Genomic DNA, 16,803 nt, shown 5'->3' on the forward strand with positions numbered 1-16,803 from the left:
GTAAACCACAATTTTCAGCAAACATCTATCAGGTCATTGCACTTTTCTTTATTTTTAAAGCTTAAGTATGCGTACATGGGATATATTAAAAACTGACAAGCTGTTTGAACATATGATGTGAAATCACTTAATTAACCTGCTGGATTTGCTAAAAGTTAAAATATTTATACTACTTTGGCTAATGGGTTTTGCACATTACTCTTAGTTTAGTAAGTGGCTATTAGTGAGGGTCATGATAATCAATTCAATTGCGTAATGGGCTGACTAAGTATTTCCAGACTAAGAGAAAAAGTCAGTGAACATATCCGTTGGTTTAGGTGTAGGCTTAATCCATTTCTGAGAAAACTGAAGAGCATAAGTGAGGGTTAGTATGTGTTAATGATTTCAGTGTCATGCAGGGGAAAGTAGCATTCAGTGGAAGCTTCTCGGTGATTGTTTTAAATCCAAATATGACCCTTATTTGTGGCGCATGTTAGCATACAGTCAGCTCAGGAGTTAGTATCAGTCATGTGGTTGTCACGAGGTTGCGCACAGCATCACCGGCAAGAGGGCTTGGTTTGAGAGGTTTTTGGCATCTGTGATGTGATTTACAACCATCCACCCATGTACAGTAAGAAGCTGCACTCACAACCGTGGGCATCAGCAAGTTGGTGAAATTTAAACAAAACAGCATTCCATCTGAAACTCTCTTATTGTACCCAAAATACAAATTTTAGTGATTACATGTGGCTTCATTAATTATGTTCAAAAGGATGAATACATAACGCAAGTAATAACTTTATAATCAGTCAGTGAATGAAGGAGCTCAAGAGTGCAAATATAGTTGCAATAAAGTGACAAATATGCCCTTTTATGTCAAACAAAGACCGAAATAAGTGGCATCAGTGTGGGGATGAAAATGAGCGATCCAACCTCACACTGCAGATATCAGGGCAACGCACAGTGGGGGGGCAGGGGAGGGGGGGGGTTGCAGTCTGCGCGCACAAGAGGGCTAACAACGCTGTGAGTGACAGAATCCACCCAAACTGAGGAACAGCTTCTTCCCCAGAGCTGAAGCCTGCACTGTTTGCACTATAATATAATATAATATGTTGCTATTTAATGTTTTTTGTTCGTGTTGCAGCTGCTCTGTGAGCCAAGCTTTCGTAGTCTAAATTCAATGGAAATATATCTCTGCACCACACGATGGCGATAGATTCTCACAGTCTGTGCTCTGCTTCCGCCACCAGTCATCTTTAAATCTTTTTTTTTATTCAATGAAACCTTTAACTGTCCATCTCGCAGCATTACTTTAAAAAAAATCATATTTAAATACAAAAAAAATTAAATACATGAACGACAGTAGTAGAAAATTGATAAAATAACACCAAATAAATATATTTACAAATGATAGCAACATCAATGGAATAAAACCATGAACACCAGCAGAAGGAGAAAGAGGCCTGTATCTACATTATTACTCTGGCAGCTCTCAGTCTCCATACAGACAGGACACGTTGCAGCGTAATTGCAGACAGGTGCGTGGGCCTGAGCTCCGCCCAGGCAGAATGACGAGTGGAAGAAAGCAGCAACACAATAAACATATGTAACCTTGCGGAGCCGGCCGGGCAGACATCGAGACCGTGACAGAGTGCAAAACTTTTATACTTGACAACTGTTAAGAGTTCAAATATTGAGGAAGGAGAGTAAAAACAACCATGGTCCAGAAGAGCTTGGTCAAACAATTGATTTTAATGAACACACGCGTGGGGGGAGTAGTCGGAGTTTCCTGTCACTCTGACTTTGCACAGAGTGTACTCAGAATCAACAGAATCAGCACATACACACTTAAGATTATAACAAGCATTCAATCAAAAGCATTTATTATAGATTCAACTCAGTTTAAATTGGTTATAACTGCACCTGTAACAAAGGCTAATTGGGTGCCAATATGTTTAAACATCTGAATGCAATATCAGTGCTGTAGATTATATTATTAATGCAATGGTAATGATGATGATTATTAACAATAGCAGCAAAATAATTTCCCTGATCTCCACACTCCCTCTTTTGACCCACTTTCCCTAAAAAGAGGGTCACTACACTTTACTTGTTTCATTTCTCTGACATCCATCCTCTGGCTCAGCAAATCAGACAACCTCATGTCATCTAGGTGGTCCAATAATAAAATGCCAGCTCCCACTTGAGAACACTCCATGCGTAAGATTAGGTTTTTTCTGCGTCCCTCTCTTGTGGTCCATCAGGCCTCGGGCCTCCAGGATCCTCACCCCCCTGTGGTCGCCGAGACCTTCTGCAAAGGAAACAAAACAGCTTTTCCTGCGCCTCCCTAACTTATGTTTGGGACTCTTTAATCAAAAGCATGATCCTAATTATGTTCTTGACTTATTGACTTGTATTTGTACACACACACACACACACACACATATATATATATATACTCTTCAACGTTACTCATCATTTTAAGCGCTGCTTTCACGTCCCTGCATGTTTCCTATTGCTCGCCTTATCTGATCATCAACATCCTGTACACAAAACTGTCGCTGCTGCAAGTGCCTTAACTCTGATCTAAAGTCACCTTTCACAAGAAAATCATTATAAGCGCCTATTCTACTAAAAGATCCAAGAGAGAACAACCATTTTAATCAATTAAGTTTAAGCATATAAGCAATTACTCATGCATACATTTTATCATAGCTAAATGCTGCCTAAAAACAACTCCTGTGTGTTAACACCAACTTCATTTTAACACTCACATTTCCTATGTTATAACCCGTTTTTGGTATAGCCTTTTTATTTCATTTTGCTCCTTACCCCTGGAGGGTCTTGGGTCGATTTGTGGCTATTTTCAAATTTTGATTACATGCCATTTGCACAGTGTTGAATGGACTATAGCCAAATTCTCCAAAAAAAAAAAAAAAAAAAAGTTTGATATGATTTTATTTCAAAATTCAAGTCCGACTTCCTTCAATTAGCTTCAGTGGCTAAGCTACAAATAAACTTACACTATTGGGCTTAGGGTCGATTTGTGCCCCATTGAAAGCCATTATAAACGCTATTTTTCACTGCAGAATTATTACCGTTAACATCTGGGTGACGGCTTAGGTTTCGTTTTTGTTTTGGACAAGAGGCCTTAGAATTGTAATTTTATTTGTCCACCGGGTGGCGCCCTTGCTCCACATTTGACCCGGGGCTGGAAAACAGCAAGAGCAACAGCGGGCTGCTTTGACAGACCTGCGGGAAATGAAGCCTCATTTCCGGCGTGCAGCAGCGGCTTCGCCCGCTGATCGGGCGGGACCATTTTCTGTCCCTAGGACCGTTAGAGTAACAATTTCTGCTTCAGTTTTACCATCTCTAAATGATCAAAAACCCCAAAAGTTATAAAATAATCCTAAAACCCATTTCAAATTAAACCTTAAATTCCCCCTTTTTTGACACATCTCATGTGTCAAACTAAAAATGCTCCACCCAAGCTTAGGAAATTAAAAGAAAAATACAGTTAGTCATATCATCCCTCAAAACACCTCAGCAATCCTCCTCTCAGGTATATTTGCTCCGACCCTGCAAACCTGTCTTTAAGGAATGAAATCCATTTAATCATCATGTCACATCTTTTCGAACTCCCGGCTCTATCCACAGCCTGCATCCTTGGAACTTCCTAAAAACAAAACCTGAACTTCACATTCCATACTCAGTTTTCCCCCTTATGATCCAATCTGTGTTATAAAAATAAACTTAGAACAGTTATCAGTCATGTGTTTCTTCAGTTAATGGTAACATGAGTTATATCAAAAAAATGTTTCCCCTTTAGCATTCTCCCAACAATATACTATAATACCATAATCTAACCCCAGTCAATAAAACAGAAATTTTCTCAAAGCAAACATCAGCAACCCAAAATCAACATCGCCAGAATTAAGCCTTCCACTCCCCTTGCTTATGGCAAAAGCAAAGCAAACCCTTTCTCTTGCTGGCATGGCAAGTGGTTTGTCCACATTTATTCATCCCCACCTTCATCCAGTCACACACACATCCACACCATGTATTCACACCAGGTATTGCTAATAGTGGAGCCTCCCGCGCAAGTAATCAGATTCTCCACTCTCAGCAAAATGAGCTCATTCATTTGTTTTATTTGTCATAGTAAAATAGTTCTTTATGCTTTTGGACTGGATTGACTCGCTATTATTGTCCCGATTCGTATTTTGAAGAAAAGACAAACGACTACAAAGTCCCAATAAGGTGCGTCAAAACAAGGATTTTATTGAAATATATATGGGGGGGGAGAAGTAGAGCACGATCACTCAAACAGCGGCGATCTTCCCCGAACAATACTTGGGGTGTAACATACATATGATGACCAGTAATATGCGTCACCGCAGATGAAAAACAACATGCATGTTCCCCCCCCAGTTGTTCTGCAAAGCCCACCATGGCGTCCCTGGTAAGGTTTGAGAGCCTCAGCAAATTATAATGAACATAATTAATGCGATCAACATTTTTATTTGGAGTTATCCATAGGAACACACTTTCAAATCCTGCTGCTATTTGGTTAACTAATTTATATTCATCAGGAACTCCCCTGGGAACTCCAATCGAGTCAATCCAGGTAGGCGAGTCAGTTCTCGGGTCATAAATCTGTGTACCCGTTGTGCTTCTTTCCCTCAACATGCGTCTCCTACATCTGACTGTCAATGTACGCGTGTCATGTTGTGGAATGGCTTTTACCCTACTCCCTATTAGCATCAATGGTGCTCCTAACCGCACCATAGCACATGTCCCCACACTCCCCAAAGGAACATGCACCAAAAGGGTGTGATGTCCACAGTAATAATACAACCCACCTCTAGCCCATGTACCTATTATGGTGTTTGGGTCACTTACATTATTTGTGGTCCTTCCCGTGAGCGTCCTCTCACACCAACTAGGGTCAATTTCTCCCAGAGTGTATTTCACGGCGTCCGTAGAAAATTCAAAACAGGTGTAATTATTTTGTTTAGGTATGAATGAACCTGTCTGCGTACGCTTGTCAATTGGTGGATATAAACTTGACAGTGTGATGCAGTCACCCGTGGCCACAGCTTCTCTAGTTAATCTCAACATGCAATTATAACCCCACTCATCCTCTGGATACAGAGGCGCAGGCTCAGTAAACAAACGAGGTCTAGCTGTAGCACAGGCAACACAATCATCTACATGCTGTTCCCTAGCATTTTGAGCCACCCAATCCAGCCAGAGATTGCTGTCACTGAATCCGGTGGCACGTTCAATTAAATCTTTTCAGGCGAGTGTAGTCAACTGCAACTACCTTCCTATCTGAGTTTTGGTTAATTTTTATCAGTGATGTCCCATTGTCCCTTACTACAGGCCTCATTGGTTTAGCTTTACTAAGAAAATTAACTTTTATTAACCTTTTTGGATCTATCCCTACAGTTTCCACACCCAGAACTAAATATAAGGAATTTTGACGCCACCAGTTCCCCATTGACAAGGTCAATGGATTCTGGGCCGGACTATAATCTCTCTGAAGTTTTAGCTCATTCTCTGGCCCCTGCTCTGACGCCTCCCAATCTTCCCCAGTGTAACCTTTTACCTGATCCCAGTTCCGACACCAATTGGCATAAGGACGACTTCCCCTTTCACAATATGTGTTCACAGCATAATCCCAACACACCCACACATTAAATCCCCTCCAGCTACTGTCAGCTCCCTTACAGATAAAAACGTTGCACAAATCAAACGTGAATGAAGTGGTGGACCCATTAACATAGTCTAATTCTAGTCCACCATATATGCTGAGGCACTCATCCCTTTTACCTGAGACTTCACGCTTAACCTTCCTTGGCAACGCAATCAATTTGGACTCTGAAGCGGGTAGACTTCTGCGTCTGGGCAATTCACCTGTCTGCCAAAAAACAAAGAAACATTAGAACACTCACGCACGCCAACACCCCAGTTATTTTCCAATCTCCCCACAAGCCCATGGTTTTGGTTCCCCTACTCTCCTCTAACTCTAGGCTGGAGCCCCAGCCTATCACGCTTCACGCCTCTTTGGCACCTCCTCTTTGAGTGAAGAGACGCCCCGGATCCTTCTCTTCTTTCTTCGACTTCCCAGGTAGACTATTTGGGGATGAGCTTGTCTCCACCAAGCTCTCGTCTGCCACTGCACATTGAGACCAATGGAACCAGGTCTGGCCTTTCCCCTTCAACTGGACCGCTGTTGTGGTACGAGCGTTCACTTCAAATGGCCCCGTCCACCTCGGGTCTTTCCACTTTCGCTTGATGACCTTCAGCCACACCACCTTGGCGTCGGACCTGTCCACCGTGGTCACTCCTGCTGCAACCTGTTGTGTGAAACTAGACACAAGAGCTTTTAATTCTTTCCAATATTCTGCATGCGTTCTGTTACTTTTTATACTCTCTTCAGCCGGGACTGCCGTCCAGGGACCTGGAAACTGTCGTCCTGTCAACAGCTCGTACGGCGTGAAGCCTGTGGATTGGTTAACAGAACATCTTATGATCATTAATGCAATGGGCAGGGATGCGACCCAATTTAGCCCCGTCTGAGCACAAATTTTGTTCTTCAAATTTAGATTCATCCTTTCTACTTTCCCTTGGGACTGAGGATGATACACAGTTCCAAACGTGTGTTGCACCCCCAGCCTCTGTTCTGCCTCCGCCAAATCTTTGTTTTTAAAATGGGTCCCATTATCTGACCGAATTCGCTTGGGGAACCCATACCTCCTTTTAGACAGGGACTTTCAATCTGATCAGGTCCCCACTGGTAGCCTTCTCCTCAGCCAGTTGTAATCTGGAAAGCCCACCTTATATTTGCTCTCCCGAGAATTTGTCACCGCTGTTATTCACTGTTGCAGGCCTGCTTAGAACAAAAATGAGAAAAAAAAGAGAGCTGATTATTAGCTCATCAAAGCACCTGACAGGTTTTCTTTAAGTGCACTGTTACAAAAATAATGGGCCCCTTCTTAGACGTCCATGTTTAATAAAACTCCCTCTATTAAAAACAAAAACAACCCAAACCTAACTGACAGAATCAACCCATCTCCACAACAACCTCAAAAATCTTAAACAAAAAGTTGTGCCACCAGAGTCCTGACACTCCCAGGTCAACTCATGTAATTTCACCTCCTCAATACACCGAAAGTCTTGTTAAAACCACACAATTTGCACACAACAATCGCCCCCTTTATGCACTTTAACATACTTAGATTCAGCATAAGATAACCCCATTACAACAACGTATCAACACTAAACTATAAATTTCCTATCCAAATCTGCTATGCTTCCTCTCCTGAAAGAGAGGCGCACACACACACACACACAGTCATCTCTCAATAAGTTGCTGTGACAAGACAAATACATGTTCAAACATTACCACCTTGTTAAATTATTTTATTTCTTTCTACAGTGATCACTGGTTTTGATCACTCAGTACGAGGGCACTCCTAAGTCACTCTTTTAAAACTACTTCAATCACTTTTTCTTTTTTCCATAATTCACTCCCTTGTCATATAGCTTCTTTTGAGTTATTCCTCAACTTCAAACTCAAGTGCATTTTATTCTTTTTTTTTGCCTGTCCCGTTTGGTTCTTTGGCCATCAGAATTATTGTCTGAAGGCGAGAAAAGATGCCCAACGGATTTACTTTACCAAATTGACCATCCCAGCCTTGCCGTAATGGTCTATTTGATTCATCTTTTATGGTTTATTTTCCACTCGCTTTGCCCATTTGCTCTCTCATCTGTTAAATCTTCAGTTTGGTCACCATAAATTCATTTTCGTCTTGTAACTGTGTATTATGCCACAAAACACCGTCAATCCAACACTGCGAGGATTGACGTTCTTCCTCGCGTTCCTTAACCGCATTGACGGCCACACTACTATTTTTTACTGTTCTCTTAAGCTTTATTTTGGAATCATACATTTCAATGACCTCTTCTAACTTTCTGTCTGCAGCATTGGCTTTGTCTTCGTTTTTTAGTATTTTCCTCGTAAAATTGCTGCATCTTATTTTTTATTTTTTATATTTTTTATTTTCACTCGCTAGATACGGGACTGACTTGAATGAGGAAAAGAAAAGGGAGAAAGGAAGAGGGGGGAGAAACAGTGGAGAAGAGGGACGGGGATAAAGGGCAGAAAAAACCTCGCGTTTTATGGTGACTCCTGAATTTCCTCCACTTCCTCCTCATCCTTAAAATACTCCGGATGAGTGTCCACAGCATTGTTCAGTCTGATGGCATCCTCCATGACCTGGACAACATGATACCATTAGAATGACATCATAGAATGAGGGGTGTGACCAGAGCCAGAAATGCACTCATTGATCCTTTTGTTGATTTATTGCTATCATACACTACTAATCAACTAATCGAAGTGCAAGTGTCACAGTCTGTTATTTATTCTCCCTCCATGCAAGGCAACATCCAGGGGTGGTGCTGTGGGTTCAGCATGGCTGGCAGCCATTGTTCAATCATGCCTCCCCTATTTCAGTTGGAACGCTGGGGCCTGGAGGAGAGAGCTGCGGACTGCCATGCACCATGAGCAGCCGATGGGAGCGAGAACAGTCGCAGTTCTTGCTTTTTCTGTTGGGGGAGGCCCAAATAGTGCCATTCAACCTTCAGCAGCAGCAGCAGCAAGGGGCTGTTTTTACAATGTCTGCCAGGTAATTCTACACCGACTGGGTAGAGGGCATCAGAGGGCCACTACTGCCATTTCTGAGGAGGACAGATGGAGCTGGGGGACAGGCCCTTCGCATATGCTAATGCACAATGCAATAGCCAAAGACCACTGGAAATTAAACCAAGGGGCAAAATATACAGCCCAAGGCTGCGGTTCGCTCCTGCGTGTGTAACGGAGCAAAGGTGATTTTATTTTTTCCACAGTGTTTTTAAAGGAGGGAAACCTTCCTCCAAACGGACAGAGCAGTGGAGTCGCCAAGGGAAAGCACACAAATTAAAAACTGTGGAGCCTGCGGCTTAATTTGACTCAACATGGGAAACCTCACCCGGCCACGGAAAGGATTGACAGATTGATATTTATAGTTAAAAATATAAAATGAATTAAAACAACCCTGGCCAGGGGACAACACAATAAAAATCAATAAAACACAACATTAAAAGTCCAGTGGCGTCCGCCACGGTACACTAAAACAAAAAAACAACTCTTTAAATGAACAAAAAAAAAAAAAATCATGGAAAGAATTTCCACGTGATTAAATTGCTTTATTTTAGCATTATGCAATTCTGTTACTCCAACTTAATGCACTCAAGTCGGACCAACTTAATTAAAGATTGATTCATCAATGTATTTACTGCATTTTGATCCAATATATTTTAATAGTGTTGATCCAACAAAGAGTTTTGTTCCAACTCAATTCAGGTTTTCTCCAACTAATTTACTAAATTTGGTCCCAGCTTAAGTTAATTGAGTTAAACCAACTCATACAAATTAAGTTATTCCAACACAAGTCTTTAATGCTAATAGAAAACACTTTAATCACATGGAAATTCTTTCCATGATTATTTGAAGTTAATTTAAAGAGTAATTTTTTGGAGCATTTAACAAAGTCTAGAGTCTGGTTAACATACATTTCACTATTACATCTAAAAGGTAAATACAAATTTGTCATACACATCTTTTTGTTTTCTCCAATTTCTAGCAAATTTCAGGTTCAGTGAATAGACCAGACCAAGCAACATTGTCACTGCAAAAACTACATTGCCCAACTCACCCATCACTTCCACCCCCTCTAGAACAATCATAACATCCTGAGGGTCATCGCTGGCTCCGCACCCTCTGACCGAATGACACAGATTCCAAAGACTGTCTCTGCTATGGCAGTGGCCATGCTTTCTATCAACTTCCTGTGACAATAAAACAAACAAATTTAAAAAAAAGATAATGATTTCTCACTAATGTCCATTGCAAACAGTTTTAAAAGTACATCTGTTTTACATTAATGTAAAATACCTAAAAGCTTTATTCATTCAAGCCTTATAATAATGTAAATGTAATCAAAAATGACTGCCCGATATTTTTCCTCACTCAAGAGAAGTTCATTCAATACCTCAACAATGTTCTGTCTTTCAAAATCTTGAGTTGTGATAGGGGTGACTGTGGCACAGGAGGTAGAGCAAGTTGTCTACTGCTTTAATCCCTGGCTTCTCTAATCTGATACTAAAACTATCAATGGGTAACACACTGAACCCCAAGTTGCTCCTGATACATCCATTGAAGTGTAAATGTTACATAAAAATCTTGTATGAATGAGGTTATAATGATATTATAATAATGATAGTATAAAACACTCAAGAATGGTGCGTGTAGTTAGGGCTGCTCAATTAATCGAATTTTAATCACGATTACGATCTGGGCTTTCAACGATCATTAAAAGTGACTGAGCCGATTATTAGCCCCTCCCTCGTGCTTTACTCTCGCGCTGCTCCGTGTGGCAAATCGAGCGCACCTCTTGTTTCCAACACGCGTCACAACAATTAAGAGGACCCGAGGGAAGCTCGGAAAGCTAAGCAGAAGTTATTTGGAGAGGAGAGTGACTGCCGTTGGTTGAAAAGAGGGGTAAAAAAACAAAAACAAAAAAAACTTCAGTGGTGTGGAAACATTATGGGTTCGCCGAGTCAGACATCGTGTGTAAACTTTGCTACGGTGTTGTAGCTGCACCACTGCAAAGTTCACTAAACAGATGTTTACATTTATTTCTTATATTGCAAACATTTGCACTGTTATCAGTATTTGCACACTATTTTATATTATTTGTTAAAGTCATTATTCAATACATTGTTATTGTTAACCTTTACAGTCAGAGCGGGCATGCTCCGTTTTGCGTAACTATTTTTAAATCCCTGTAGAACCGGAACCGCGTAAGCTAGCGCAATAATTTTTTGCATATGAAACCAGAGGAGTCGTACTTACATCTTATGCTATCAGCTTGTCCTAGGTCACGGTTGCAAAAATTGCACAAAACGCACTAGCAGGAACAAACACATAATATTCCAGAAACGCGCTTTGCCGATTTGATCAGCTGTTCGCAACACTTCCCACATTGAAACAGACGTCAGCGCGAACTATCGCACGTCCGCCATTTCCTGCCAGAAACCCGAAGTGACGTCATCTTCGCGGAAACTGTAGTTTTTTTACTTGTAGGCCTTAAACACCTATACTGGTGTTTTTATAAGTCATGTTAGACTTTACTGAATAGTTTCTGGGATGCTTAGAACTCATATTGCACTGCTGGAAATAGTTTATTTTGATGCACATGCTGTTTTCTTTGCAAATTTGAATCATAGGATTGTTTTCCCTGCAGTATATAAAAATTGCTTTATCTCCAAAATAAAACTATGAAGACACTCAAAATAAATTTCCTGTTGTTGTAAACTATTTTTTGCATTTAAAGTTTTGAGGGATAAACCTCTTAAATTTCTCCAAGTAGAAATATATGTAAAAAACGATTTTCAATTTTTTTGTAGTTTATTGCACTTTTTGCAATTAATCAGAATCAGAATACTTTATTGATCCCTGGGGGAAATTATTTTTTGTTACAGTGCTCCATTTTAATGTAGTTACTATGGACTTAATGCATACATATTATTAAAATATGGGCTATAACAGTTGTATTGATGTATAGCAACTTGAAATGCTCCCAATGGCACTATAACATGTAAAAAAATAATATAAGCTCTGGCGGACTTTGTTCTATAGTAGGTCTTAAAGGGTTAAATAAATATCGTCAAATAATCGAGACCTCAATTTCAGTGAAAATAATAGTGATTATCATTTTTGCCATAATCGAGTAGCCCTACGTGTAGTATCCAGTGAGAAACTTAAAGCTCTTACTTTTCCCATTTTAAAAGCTATTTTTTTTACAGCCACCGGTAATTTATAGGAAAACCCCATCCCCTGAAACTTTTTGCATGTAGTTCAAGCTTATCTTTGATCATCTCCTTAGTTAAGGATACAGGCAAGTTAACATACCAGGTAATCCTTCACCAGCTCAGGATCTTCATTCAGGTACACGCAAAGACCTTTGGCGATGTATTCTCTTCTGATTTCAACAGCATCAGTACACAGAGTGGGGGGGGGGGGGGGAAACAAATATATACGGAAATCCATCTCAACGACCTAGCAGTGGGATTAAAGAACTTTTAACTGAATTACCAGGAATTTGTGAGAAATACAGAGGCTATTGTTTTACAGTCTTAATCTTTTCAAATAGTATTCATGCATTTTAGACAATTCTGTCATTCTAATATTGTTTTTTACTTTGTATTAATTTAATCATGCCATACCCCCAATTCAAGAAAGTTTAGATGATGTGTACATAAAATCAGAATGCAATGTTTTCTTGGTCTCAAAACTATGTCACTTACAAATGAATATATTAAATTTTTAACATGGGAATGTGATAATTTAAGAAAAATATTAGCTCACCATGAATTTGATGAACGGGCCTGCCAGCTCTCCAGACCTTTCACCACCTGATAAGATTAAACATTTATTATCTTTACAGGAGGGAACTGCAAGTCTAAGTTTAAGTAGAAAAATATTTAATTTAAAAAACAAAAAACAAAACAGGAAAACATATCTGTTCATGTTTTGTCTTTCCTCCTCAGTGTACTAAAAACACAAGTTGTTAAATAAACCACTCTCCATCAGTTGCAACTTACAAATTTCAACAACCCACACGTAAAATGTAAATTTATCACAACAGTCTCTGTGGTAGAGCCAAACTAGCTTATGTGCAGAGTTTAAGTTATAAACAATATCTATATTTGGAGTAGCTAAGTCTTTCATATTAGGCTATCATGCTAGCATGACATTGTGCTATATTCTTGCACTAATGTGTTAGCTAGCTATCCATCCATCCATCCATTCGCTTCCGCTTATCCTTTTCAGGGTCGCGGGGGGCGCTGGAGCCTATCCCAGCTGTCATAGGGCGAAAGGCGGGGTACACCCTGGACAGGTCGCCAGTCTGTCGCAGAGCTAACACACAGGGACAGACAACCATTCACACTCACATTCACTCGCACATTCACACCTAGTGGCAATTTGGATTATCCAATTAACCTATCCCCACAAGCTGCATGTCTTTGGACGGTGGGAGGAAGCCGGAGTACCCGGAGAGAACCCACGCAAACACGGGGAGAACATGCAAACTCCACACAGAAAGACCCCGGCCTGATGTTGGAATTGAACTCAGGACCTTCTTGCTGTGAGGCAACAGTGCTAACCACCGTGCTGCCGTGTTAGCTAGCTAGAATGGCATAAACAGATTAAAAAAAACAAAACAACAACAACAACAACAACAACAGAACAAATGTGAATAAATAGAACTGAAAAGAATCGACAAACTAATGATACCTTTGTGCAAAAAGTATTTTCATCAAGATGGATGAAGATAGATTCACTCTTACCTTTCCAAGAGGACTGTGGAGCAAACCATGTGCTTTCCTGCCTCTTGTTTAGAATCTCACGTGATCTTGTGATATCGCGAGTCTTTAAGGCAGCTAACCACTCTTGTTAGATTTTATCATGTCATATCAACAAGAATTTAAGAGGTGCTAGTTGGTGAATTTCATGTAGATCTTATATGATTTTATTACGTTCACCTTAGAAACATAAATTCATTGTGTTCAAATTACATGTTAGAGTCTTGTAAATGCAATAAACCACCAAATTTCACTTTGAGTGTATAAGAGTCACTAAGAATTAAAAATCCAGTGAAGCGGTGCAGGAGGGAAACCCGGCGGCGTCCTCGCCTTCCTCTCCGCGTTCTGCGCCCCGGTGCGCTAAAGAAAGGAAGGCAGCGGTAGTCACTATTCTTTTAGGCAGCTATAATTCATTAAAGGGGACAAGTCAAAAGACTTACCCCGGGTGGGCAGAGCTCTTAACTCTGCCCGCCGCTTCTTTGTAACCGCCAATCGGCACCGGCCCGCCTCGCCGCCTCTAATTCCCTGCAGACACGTAATCTGGCCTCCTGTTGCTGCAGCAGTCGGACCGCTCGCTCCGTGTTGCTGGCACTGTATCCTCCTCTCCTGAACGCCAAGCTCCACCAGCCCTCCGGGCTTGCAGGCGCCGCCGCCTGACACCACTCACGCCTGCCCGTCTCTCAAGCCTCTTTCTCCATGGTCTGCCAGGCCCTCTTATTGGCCTCTGTGACCTCCCAGGTGTGATCAGGTTTATAATCAGGTAGGGGCGGAGTCTTTCCAGGACAAGTCACCAAATAAATACCATAAAAAACATGCAGTAAAACTCATAAAAATAAACCAGTGTACAATATTAAAATATTGAAAAGGTAAAACACAGCAAAACATGCATAGTAAAAAACCCTAGATAACTTGTCCCTTTCCACCCCGTGACACGTGACACACACCTTGACTTTGGGAACAGATTGATGTGATTGCTGTGATTGATGCGATATTTGGCCACATTGCTATAACGACACCACTCGATTACTTCACACGCATGCTACCAATAATCCATAAATTGCTGCTTAAGGAACTAAGGACAATACATTTAAATGCAAGTTCTTTTTTCTAATGTGTTGTACAACTATCAAATTCATTTTTTTATGTTACATAGTAATATGGTCCTTACCGATTGTGAAACTAAATTAATTCGTTTCATAGATCTAATCCATACTGCTCCTTTAAGGCAGCAAACTCGCTATATTCTATTCATTATACCAATTAATAACACCAGTGGTAAACAAAAACACTACTTTAAAACAACTCAGTGCAAATAGGCATGCATGTTCATTTGCTTTCAACTCACAACAACAACTCAACTTCCAAACCAAAACACCAACACAAAGGAGTGTGAGTTTAGACAGCACCAGTTAGCTAATCACATAGAACTGTAATCTTTGACATTTGTTTACCAAGTGAACAGCTTTAACATTTAAGCAGCTGTAACTGTTAGTGCAAACACTGTGTATTTATAAGGAAAGAGCTTCAAGTCTCCAGATCTACTAGCTAACAAAAGACACATTACGCTTTCACCTGCTTCTCTGCTTCAACAGCAACAATGTTCCTCTTACGTCAGAGGCACAGCTACAGCAAGTGTAGAGCCAAGCAGCCTCACCAGCGTAACCAGTGTTGCTCTTTTAGCTTTGAATGTTTTAACTTAAATGCATTAACAACTTGTGTAATAATTCTAACAAAAGGTTTCTAACTTTTATCTGTTTGTAACCCTGGGCTACACAACATCCATAAACAACATGTATCCATTCAATATCAATCCAACCAACAAACCTGCATTAACCCAACTATCCATAAAGCCAGCAACCATCCAGCCAACATGCATCAACCCAAAACTCCAACCAGACAGCATGCATCATAGTAAGACTAGGTGGACTGCTGTGGATTCATTTGAATCTTACTCTGCACAGCTGCAGAACACTGTTGATGTAGCTCTCGTCCTTTTCGACCTTATTCCTGAAAAGGCTGGTTTGTTTCTTGTCAGCAGGGTCGATGTCCTTGGGCCACCCCCCTCCACTTGGTTTACTCCACAGCTTCTTGTCTTGTGAAGTTTTGTGTTCACCTGAAAACAACAAGTAGCACCTGAGATTCACACAGACAGGCAATTCACACAGTGCACTGTTAATCAGGAGGTAGAGCAGGTCACTAATCAGAAGGTTGGTGGTTCAGTCCTTGGCTGCATCCCTTGGGCAAGATACTGAACCCTGAATTGCTTTCTGATGCATTCATCAGAGTGTGATAAAAAACACAGAAAAGTTGCTTTTATGAATGGGTGAATGAGGCATGTTCTGTATATAAGAACCACTCTCTTTACTCTGTATGTAATTTCAACCCTTTTGGCAATCCAGTTCAAGCTGTGTGTAGGTGATCAGTTACTGCAGGAGCGTCACACTCATTTTAGCTCATGGACTGCTTCTAGCTTGATTTATCCTAGCCCAATACTAATAAGATAATAATAATAATGAATACTGTATTGATCCCCGAGGGAAAATCCCTCTCTGCATTTAACCCATTCACTCAGAGAAGGAGTGGGAAGACACTGGGCACCCAAAGAGCAGTGCGTAGAGACAGCACCTTGCTCAGGGGTACCTCGGGGGAGCCGTTCAGTGGATTCGAACCCCCAACCTTCCAATCATAGGGCCACCACTGTACCTACTGAGCTATCCCTGCCCATAACTCTAGAGCATTCACATTTCTCTGTGTAAAGGCAGCTGATCTGTACGGAGCCCCTCTGATGACATGGTACAAAAAATAAATAAATTGTGGCCACGAAATACCATTTCAAGGCCACGAAATAGGTATAACGTGCCCACGAAACACTTGATGATATATATATATATATATATATATCATCCCAGGGCACATTCACTAGAGCCTGCGTCAGCCATAGTACGGAGTCCTTGCTGTTGGTGATGTCCTTAAGGTGAGTGTATTATATTTTATATTTATTTCATATTGTTATCCCGCAATTCGGCAGTTATTTATTCAGACCTATATTGTTACTATGTTCTAAATTGTATCTGCTGACGTTTCAAATGTTGTATCCTCATGTTGCTACTACACGTTGTTTTGTTGTGCTAATATGTAGCCGTAAACTCATTTTTAACTGTAGGACGTTTCAAAGTAGAGCAAGGCTGAAGGCTACTAATAAACGAGGTATGTTCAACATAAAACCTTAGTTCTCTGTGTCACGAAGTTGTCTCTCTTTTACCCTGGCCACATCACCATACTAGCTGGTGCAACTAATCTGGTCTGGACAATAATAACAGTTTTAGACGGAAAGCATCTTAAAATTGC

The 16,803-nt window shown here is 40.8% G+C and overlaps 1 long non-coding RNA gene across 2 annotated transcripts; it reads right to left on the reverse strand.

The window, feature by feature from the left end:
• Positions 1–1,505: 1,505 nt before the first annotated feature.
• LOC146575229 (uncharacterized) lies at positions 1,506–16,156 on the reverse strand. Of its 2 annotated transcripts, XR_014892091.1 has the most exons (8): positions 15,408–16,001; positions 13,896–14,228; positions 13,441–13,815; positions 12,458–12,504; positions 12,002–12,148; positions 9,744–9,876; positions 5,815–8,263; positions 1,506–2,290 (listed from the first exon to the last, which is right to left on the reverse strand). It is a non-coding gene; the product is annotated as an uncharacterized LOC146575229 (long non-coding RNA). The 2 variants fall into 2 exon arrangements; XR_014892090.1 differs by lacking the exon at positions 1,506–2,290 and having other exon boundaries at positions 7,493–8,263; positions 15,408–16,156.
• Positions 16,157–16,803: the final 647 nt, after the last annotated feature.

This window comes from Mchenga conophoros, linkage group LG4 (assembly GCF_057382185.1).
Source record: "Mchenga conophoros isolate Kocher_MC1m ecotype Shallow Benthic linkage group LG4, M_conophoros_male_GT1.1, whole genome shotgun sequence".
In the NCBI taxonomy this organism is placed as follows: Eukaryota; Metazoa; Chordata; class Actinopteri; order Cichliformes; family Cichlidae; genus Mchenga; species Mchenga conophoros.